Below are 10,622 nucleotides of genomic sequence, written 5' to 3'. Positions count from 1 at the left end.
TTGGATTAGACCAATGTGTTGGATCCACTATTGTTCGAACAAAGTCAACATCCACCACCACCCTCATAGCTTGATGAGGAAATTTCTCCTAATAATTGGGAGTTTGATGTAGCTGCAGCTGAATTTGGGGATGAGGACGATAAGCTAGACACCCGACCAGGAAGTGAGGATGAAGGGGTAAAAAAGGAGAAATTTCCAAGATTTAAAATGCCTGAGGATGATGCAGATGTTCGATTTGATCGGGGATGATATTCAATAGCAAATTCAAAGTTAAAGAAGCTATGAAAACCTTCTCAATGGTCAACAAGAAAAATGTAGTTGTCGAGTATAATGATTTGACTAGATTTGTTGTTAGGTGTGCCAGGCTGTCCATTTTGTTTAAGGGTTAGTTAGCCAAAGTGTAGAAACAATTGGCAGGTAGTTACTTTCAAAATTTGCACACATGCCATAGGACTACTACTAACAGGCAGGCTACAACTAAATGGATAAGTAAAAAAATCATTCCCTTGTTAAGACATACACAAACAATAGCGAGACAAGGACTAATTGCATATGCAATGGAGAAATGGGGTTCTAAGCTATTTGTACATCAGGCTTACGAAACTAAGTGTAAGGTAATGTATAAAATTCAAGGTGCAACTAAAAATCAATACTGCCACCTAAGAAGTTATGTTGTTGAGTTGCTTGATAAGAACAAAAACAATACAGCCATTATCAAGTGTATGATGCATGATAAGGGTCCTATTTTTGAAAGAATGTATGTGTGTGTTGAGGCATGTAAGGCTACCTTTGCAACAACTTGTTGATCATTAACTGGGTTAGATGGTTGCTTTTTAAAAGGTGATTATGGTGGTCATTTGTTGACAACTATGGGTAAAGTTGGCAATAACCAAATGCTACCTATTGCATATGTAGTAGTGCAATCAGAATCTACAGACACATGGTCATGGTTTTTGGGGTTGTTGTTGGCAGATCTGAATGCAATTTAGAGAAATAAATGGTCTTTAATTTCTGATCAGCAAAAGGTGATATTTATCAAACTTGTAAAATCTATTTGTATTAGAGTATCTTGTTCATGTAAATTTGTTGGTAATTAATGTCTGATTTTTTCTTGTAAAGGGACTAGTTCATGTAATTAAGGATCCAGGTGAAGATGTTGAACATCGTGTATGTGTTAGGCATCTGTATAGCAACTTCAGAAAGAGGCACCCAAGGACGCACTTAAAGGAACTAATGTGGCAACCTGTTAGAGCCACAACTACTGCACAATTGATGAAGGTTATGCAGAAATTGAAAGAGACTAATGAAAGTTCTTGGAAGGAGTTGGACAACCTAAAAGCATCATCATGGACTAAGCCAACATATGACCCAAATACTCAGTGTGATCTATAGGTGAATAACATGTGTGAAGCATTTAATAAATGCATCTTAGAGTTAAGGGGAAAGCCTATTATTAACTTGGTTGAAGGGATTAAGGTATATTTGATGATGAGGATTGTTAGGATAAGGGAAATGATGTTGAAATATTGTGGTCCTACCTATCCAAAAATTCAACTTATTCTGGCCAATATAGAGAAAGATGCTAAAGCTTGGACTCTTACCTTGTGTGGTGATGACCAGATATCATTATTTGAAGTGTCAAAAAACTTTCAGAAGTTTTTTTTTTAATATAAACAATAAAAAATGTAGCTACAAGAAATGGGAGTTAATTGGAATCCCTTGTTGTCATGTAGTTGCATGCTTGTGGCACAACAATTACAAACCTGAGGACTATGTAGCTGATTGGTACAAGTATGTATATTTTGGTATAAGTATGTTTTCTTACAATGCAATGCATATATTAGACTGATAGTACTTATGTTTTGCAGGAAAAACACTTATTTGGCCAGTTATTCATACTATATTTGAGCATGTAATGATCCAGACAAGTGGCCAGAAGAGTGATCTTCCACCAATCAACCATCATGACATAAGGAGAGCACCTGGAAGACCAAAGAAAATGAGAAACAAATTAAATGATGAGTCAATGGACAAGTTTAAATTACCTAGACATCAATTCTCAGTTGTGTGTGCAAACTATGGAAAATTTGGTCACAAAAAAGGACCTGTAAATGTAAAACAACTACTGATAGGGAAATCCCAAATGGTGGGAACAAGGTAAATCTTGAACTATTTTACTTTGGTTAATTTTGTTTCATGGAAATTAAATGCATTGGCTGATTTGTATGTGTGCTATGTGGCAAAATTTGAAAAGAAAGAATGATGCAATAATATCTGCTATAAAAAAGGTTGACAGTGCATTGGTTTAGTTTACTTCATGGAAATTTAATGCATTGGTTTATTTATACTTATGTTTGTCTTATTATATTATGTTTTTATATATAAATATTATGAGATAAATAAAAAGTTAAGAAAATAAAATTAAATAAAGTAGTAAAAGAATTTTAAAAAGTAGAAAATTATGGTGTAACAACTTTAATAAAGAAAGTCACAATATAGATAAATAAGTTACAATTCAAAATTAAAATAAAAAATATTAGTTTTCTTTCCATGTCTAAAATTCAAATGTCTTTTACGAATGATATTTATAAGGGAAACTTTAGCTGCATTGGATATTCAAATTTTATAATCATTATTATAGAAAATTTTAACCATCACTTCTCCAACTTGAAAATAATTGTCTACACAATTATTAAAAAAAATGCCATTGCTTCTTCTTTTATGTGTGAACTTATTATTTTAAAAAATTATTAGTTTGTTTCATGGAAATTCAATGCATTGGTTTATCTATACTTATGTTTGTTTTATATTACATATAATAGAAATCTAAGAAGGATGCAACATTTGAGTCTACACATGGTGAATCATTTGGATCAGCACAGGCTAGACCAACTAGGATTACTAATTCAAGTGCACGTATGCAATCTAGTGCACCTACACTAAGCCAAATCTCATCTCAAAGTATTGATGCATCAGCACCACAGACTCAACAATCACAAGTTTAGGGAAAATCAAGACTTTTAGGATAAATGGACATCAGTAACATTGAAATGGTAACTTTCCTTCATAGGTCGATGACCATTGTACACACTAATCCATGGAATTGCTAGCATTCCCATTCTGACCTTCTTCTTCGGTTGCTCATCATTTTCTTCTTCTACAATCAATTGTCCTCTCTTAAGCTTTTGTCACCATCAGTGTTTATGGTTTGATGTCTGGATTTGGATGAACTAACAGTTCTCTTAAAAAGTGATATATACTTTTCATAATTTGGTTTTTCATCAAACCTCAAATTCCCAACATACTCCACAAATTGCCGAAAATGTGGAGGATTGAGGAAACACAAAGCCTTTGAGGAGGTGGCCATTTTTTCTAGCAAACAAGAAATCCTTTATTTTCTCCTTGGTATACTTGCCAAGGTAGCCAACCATGAAGAAGGAAGATTAATGTGTAAGCAAGAGATTCCAAATCATCTCTCCTTCTACTTGTTCTACCAATATGAACAAGCACGCTAGCATAACGAGTTGTTCCCCTAAATACATATGGGCGTTGATCATACTCAAGATGAAGGCTTGCCGAACTATCTTGCCAATGGGTTTCTAATCCAAGATCAACTAGAAAAAGCTTTTTCTCCTCAACATTTGCTAGGGTTCCAAGAAAAACATTCTCAGGTTTTACAACACCATGCACATATGCTCTAGAATGCATCTTTTCTAATATGGAATAGCCTCAATTGCTATACACGCCACCATTTCCACAGTCATCATGTTTGTGTTGTTTTTCCAGACATCCCACAGACCTAACCCAACATATCCATAACCATAACTTAGTAATCACTGTCGCAACCTACCTTACAACGGGGCGACGAAAGCCAAAAATAAATAGGCCAAAGCGTTCGTCTCCTAGGGAGAAAATGTGTGGAGTCGCCACCAATGTTTATTCAAGGGAAAACGTTAGAAAAACCAAAAAAAGGTTTGCGAATTTTGAAAATAAGGGTTCGGGAGTTGTTTACGCATAGGGAAGGTATTAGCACCCCACATGCCCGTCACAAGGGACAACAACCTTTAATCGAGTGTGCAAAACATGACTTCAAAATTATGTATTTTCCCTTTTTTATATTTCTTTATTTTTTTTGGGTTGACAAGAGGGTGCCCTTGTTCCTACGTATCCTCAGGTGCGATGAGGAATTCATACCTATGTAGTTCTTTAAGTCTGAATGTTTAAGTGTTAAATTGATTTTATGTTTTCGAAAGATTTATTTTAATTGCGAACAAAGAGTCGATTAAGGCATCGGACCTTGAAACGATGTTTTGAATTTTGAAAAGCGGGGAGAATCGTCAAGGCGTTGTGTTGGATCAAGTGGCCTCAGAATAATTAAGAAGGGGGGGTTGAATTAATTATTAATGAACCTTTACTAATTAAGAAAACTTATCCTTCTTAATGTTACTAGATTCAATTATGCTTTTACTACTAAGTTGAGAAAGTAAAGAACAGTAATAGAAACTTAATCAAAAGTAAAAGTGATAATTAAAATGCACAACGGAAATTAAAGAGTGTAGGGAAGAAGAAGACAAACACAAGAATTTATACTGGTTCGACAACAACCCGTGCCTACATCCAGTCCCCAAGCAACCTGCGGTTATTGAGATTTCTTTCATCCTTGTAAAATCCTTTACAAGCAAAGAACCACAAAGGATGTACCCTCCCTTGTTCTCTTTGAACAACCAAGTGGATGTACCCTCCACTTGAACTGATCCACAAGAGATGTACCCTCTCTTGTTCTCAGTTACAACAACCCAAGTAGATGTACCCTCTACTTGTACCACAAAGGATGTACCCTCCAATGTGTTAAGACAAAGAATTCTCAGGCAGTTAGTCCTTTGAATCTTTGTAAGGGGAAACAAAAGATATCTCAGGTGGTTAGTCCTTTGAAATCTTTTGTTTAAGGGAAAGGAAAGAATCAATAGAATTCTCAGACTGTGTCCTTTTGAATTCTCTTGAAAAGGGAGAAGGGAGACATAAAAGAATTCAGGTGGTTAGTCCTTCGTTCTTTTGGAAAAGGGAGAAGAGAGACACAAAAAGAATTCAGGCGATTAGTCCTTGTTGAATTCTTTTTGGCAAAGAGAGAATAGAAAGAAAAGATATAGCACACTTTTGTTTTCTGTAGAAGAACAAGGTTTGGAAAACATAAAACTTAGAAAGCTTTTTGGCAAAGGAAGAAGAAGAAGAAAGATGAGTAGAAAAGGTTTCAAGATTTCTCAAAAGTTGTTCAAAGAAGTTCAAAAGTTATCAAAAGATATATAGAATGCAAGTCAAGGTCTTGCTTTTATAGACTTTTCATGTCTGGTCAAGAAAACTATTGGAAGAGTTATAACCTTGAGAAAATCATGTCAAGAGTTACATCTCTTGACTTTTTATTCAAAACTTGTCACTGGTAATTGATTACCATAATCATGTAATCGATTACACAATGTCTTTTATGAAAAGATGTGACTCTTCACACTTGAATTTGAATTTCAACGTTCAGATACACTGGTAATCGATTACCAATATATTGTAATCGATTACACCATTTAAAAATCATTTGGAACGTTGCAAATTCAGTTAAAATCTTTTGAAATCAAACTTTATCACTGGTAATCAATTATAGGAAACTGGTAATCGATTACCAGAGAGTAAATACTCTGGTAACTTAGAAAATTTTGAGAAAACTCATTTGAAAAACAAAACTGTGCTATGTTTGGTTTTTGAAAAATCCTTTTCAATACTTCCCTTGTGAAGTCTTCTTGATTTCTTCTCTTGAATCTTGAATTCATCTTCTCTTGAATCTTGAAATCAACTTCTCTTGAATTCTTGAATCTTCTTTATTTCTTCTCATGAATCTTGAAATTAATCTTGATCTTGAACTTGTTGACTCAATCTTGAAATCATTCTTTTGGGCTTTTTGTCATCATCAAAACTACTTGATTCATACTTGAATCATCATCATGAAACTTGCTTCTACACATTGGACCTTTGAAACGATCTCAAGTGATATTTGATAAATGAAGTTTAGTTATGAGTTGGTTTTATCTTGGTTTTGTTTATTAACTTTCAATCTTTTTAAAGACAATTTTACGACACTAGTGATCAGTTGAGTTTAAACTTTACAAAAAAAATGAGATCACCGATGATAGATGGAGGAGATGAATGTGCACATAATAACAAGGGGGGACCCCTAAGGGTACATAGATCACATTCAACTCTTGAAGAACAAAACCAACTGACTATTGCATGAAGAACACGGAACAAGAAAATGACGTAGGGAATGATCGCAGTGGCGATTCGGTAGCGCCTCGACTTCGTTTCCTCTTCTTTCTTCTTCTTCTTTCTTTCTTCTCTCAATTCTTTCCACCTCTAAGCCTTTTCTTTCTTTAAAACACCCCTAGGATGCCTATTTATAAGAAAAAGCCCACCTTGGGGCGGTTGGAGCACGCCCAGGCGAGCTGAAACTTAACCCTGAAGCAGTGAGCTCACCCAAGCGACCTAGCCCCTTAGCCTTGAAGTTATTTGGTGGCCCAGGTGAGCCAAATGCTGGCTTGGGCGAGTTGAGGCCTAGGAAAAACAAGGAAAAAACCATTTTCCCTCCTTTCTTGGTATCTTTTGTCTTCCTGATTGAAACATCGAATGGTTCCTTGCTTTGCACTGTAACTAGCATTCAACACCGTAATTTGACTAGCAAGGATCAAAAGATCAACGAATGATAGTTCTCAGACGAAATTAGGGTATGACAATTACCTTGCCTCCCCTTGTAATGAACTCGTGGAACACCGTGGAAACCGCCTAATGTATTGTAAACTTTCCCCTCATATGGTGGTCCATAATTGCTACTCATATTGCTTTTGTGTTCAAACTTCAATGCTACCTCTAATCAAAGATCAACTAGAAAAAGCTTTTTCTCCTCAACAGTTCCTAGGGTGCCAAGAAAAACATTCTCAAGTTTTACATCACCATGCACATATACTCTAGAATGCATATTTTCTAATATGGATATAGCCTCAATTGCTATATATGCCACCATTTCCACAGTCATCATGTTTGCGTTGTTTTTCCAGACATCCCACAGACCTAACCCTACATATCCATAACCATAACATAGTAATCACCTTGCCTCCCCTTGTAATAAACTCATGGAACACTGTGGCAATTGCCTAATGTATTGTAAACTTTCCACTCATATGGTGGTCCATAATTGCTACCCATATTGCTTTTGTGTTCAAACTTCAATGCTACCTCTAACACTCCAGCACTGACACCCATGCTACGACCAATGTAAACTTGTCTGAACCCTCATTTACCAAGTTTTCTATCTACTTTGTATAGCGGTGAGCCACCTACTTGAACCTTCTAAAGAATGGGAGCTGTGCTTCCTTCATCCTTGGTGGCTGGAACCATGTTGATAACATCCTCATCATCCATCATCAATTCATGCATTAACATGCAATTATATCAAATCCTCCGCCATTGCAGAAAACATATGTTTCTTATATGTCACAAATTCAATAAAAAATGCACTGCCACTAGGAACTCCATAAAGCCTTTCCTAAACCTGATTAGAGCAATAAAAACAAAAGAATCTAATGCTTCAACAATACTTTCTTTTCTCCACTATAAAATGAAAAGAAAAAAGAACAATGACAAAAGAATATGATAAAATTGAATAAAAAAATAAAATTAAATATGTTTTATGTAAAGGAGGAGTAAAAATTACCAATGCTAATTACTCAATTGGCACATGCGGAGCTTTTTGCTAACTAGTAAATGTGTTTTCTACCTGTACAAGAGTAAAAGATCACTCAGTTTTACATAAACACATAAAAAAAAGTACATGGACATATTTTGAGTTTGCAAAAGCGTAGTCATGTCATTGTTATTTTAGTGACATGTTGGGATAGAATAATTAGAACTTAATTAAGATGTTACATTCAATAACAAAAAATTATATTACTAGAGAAAATTCATAAGCAATCTAAAAAATACCATCACACTTCACATGACTGAGTTTAAAATTTTTCAATTTAAAAAAAGTTGCAAAATATACAACATTAATTGACTAATTCCCAATATGGATAGCCCTAATCCTTACTAAACTTAATTTATAGGCTATTGCTGATGTAAAAGTTTGCAATTGACAACTTCAAAAAAAATATAACTCAAATAATATGCAATGGAATTATCTAGCTTCAACCACAAAAAAAACACCAATACACAAAGTCTCCCTCCCTCCCAAACATAGATGCAACAATATAATAAAAATGAAACACAAATAAACAACAACAATAGTTTCTCACTAAGGCAGTGTTTAACGCAACGACTGAATAATAATATGAAATTGAATGGTTCTGTTCTATTCTCCATAGTCTTGCCTCTATTATATAAATCAAAGTTCCACTTTTTAACCTCATGTTTTATTATATTCTTTCAATACCCCAAACATAAAATAAAGGGCAAAACATAAATATATTCCCTTAGTTTTTTTTATTATTTGTGTTATTTTCTGACCAAAATTAAAGTTTCACCTCGCTAATATATCTAATAAATAGTTGCATACAAAAATAAATGTTAGAAACTACAAGAGAACTTGTATCTTTATTGAGTAATAGTAAAGTGAAGATAATGAGGATGAGTGTGATGTTTAGAGTGTGAGTGGGTGATGAGTGATGGAACCAATGGATAGAATTGTAGAGACACCTATAGTATATCTAAAACATACAAAATCTGAATAATTAAACATGTTATTTAATTTGATAATATATTGCATTTAATAAATATAATATTCAATATTATTCACTTGTCAAAGTTACTCAATACATTAATTATAGTATTTATTCAAGTCAATGCATTCAATTAACTTTACAATGATAATATTAAATATAATATATTTAGTAAGTATAATAAATATAATATTTTTTATTTAAAAATATGATTTTTCATATAAATTATATATAATAAATATACCTTATATATTTAATTAAAATATTGTTTAGATTTTATTAAATTTAATATTAATTCATTTTAAATATGTGGTTTAAATGTGTGTGTGTGTGTGTGTGTGTGTGTGTGTGTGTGTGTGTGTGTGTGTGTGTGTGTGTGTGTGTGTGTGTGTGTGTGTGTGTTTTTTTTTTGGTTGGCTATTAGAGTGACTTTTCAAGTCATATTTTCGGTTGGCTGTTAGAGTGACTTTTCAAGTCATATTTTTGGGTGGTTTTATAGTGACTTTTCAAGTCATACAAGAGGGTGTAATTCTAGAAAGGTTCCCTTAGTGCTGTGGGAATCTTACACAGTGGTCTGGGCTGTTTTATCCTGGGGACTTCGTGGTTGATAGTCTGCTTGCACAACTTTTGGGCAGTGCCACGAAACGTCTTAAAGAAAGCGACATTGTCCGCGACTCAGCCAGTAATTTGTTCGGTTTGCCATAAATTATTGTTACAACAATTTTAAGACGTTTTTGGTTCTTCCATGGCTACCGTAGAGATTATTGGCTCGAACAAAAATTACCTCAACAAACCTTTTAGGTTTGAAGGGTATCATTTCAAACGTTGGCAACAAAAGATGATGTTTTCTTTAACTATAAGGAAAGTTGCCTATGTTTTGAACACTGATATTCCAGTGGTACCTGAAGATGCTGAGAAGGAAGTGAAGGATAAAATGACTGTGGAATTAGCTCTCTGGAATGAAAATGGTTACCTATGCAAGAATTTCATTCTGAATGGGTTAGCTGATGGTCTCTATGATTATTATAGCCCATATAAGTCGGTCAAACTAGTTTGGCTGGCTCTGGAAAAAAGTATGATATTGAGGAAGTTGGGACTAAAAAGTATGTTGTTAGCCGCTACCTCAAGTATCAAATGACTGATGATAAATCAGTAGAGTCTCAATCCCATGAGATATAGAAAATTTCTCATGATATCATATCAAAGGGTATGGCTTTGGATGAGCAATTTCAGGTTGCTGTCATCATAGACAAGCTACCTCCTGGCTGGAAGGATTTCAAAAACCTTCTCAGACACAAGACCAAAGAATTCTCTTTGGAGTCTCTGATCTCACATCTGTGCATTGAGGAAGAGGCATGCAGATAAGATCAGAAAGATGAAGTGTTGATTGTGTCTCACAACAACACCATGACTCAAGAGCCATACATAGCTGTGATAACTGAGATCAATATGAATGGAGGATCAGATGGATGATGGGTAGACATTGCCGCCTCCTGCCATGTCTGCTATGATCGTGCTATGTTTAAAACATACACGAATGTTGAAAATAAGAAAGTGTTGCTGGGTGATTCCTACACCACTACGATTGTTGGAACTGGAGATGTTGAACTGAAGTTTACCTCTGGAAAGACTTTGATCCTCAAAGATGTGATGCATACTCCAGAGATGAGAAAGAATCCGATTTGAGAACAAATCCTTCTCAAGAGGGAGAGAATGATGAGGACATGACCAAGAGCAAGGGCAAGGATCCACTTGAAGGACTTGGAGGACCTATGACAAGGGCTAGAGCAAGGAAAGCCATGGAAGCTCTTCAACAAGTGTTGTCCATACTATTTGAATACAAGCCCAAGTTTCAAGGAGAAAAGTCCA

The 10,622-nt window shown here is 34.7% G+C and overlaps 1 pseudogene; it reads right to left on the bottom strand.

Moving 5' to 3' along the window:
• Positions 1-3,020: 3,020 nt before the first annotated feature.
• On the bottom strand, positions 3,021-6,874 carry LOC100779484 (casein kinase 1-like protein HD16; annotated as a pseudogene).
• Positions 6,875-10,622: the final 3,748 nt, after the last annotated feature.

Source organism: Glycine max, chromosome 1 (assembly GCF_000004515.6).
Source record: "Glycine max cultivar Williams 82 chromosome 1, Glycine_max_v4.0, whole genome shotgun sequence".
Classification (NCBI taxonomy): Eukaryota; Viridiplantae; Streptophyta; class Magnoliopsida; order Fabales; family Fabaceae; genus Glycine; species Glycine max.
The sequence above is the reverse complement of the archived record's forward strand: the minus strand, read 5'-3'. Positions and strand labels throughout refer to the sequence as shown.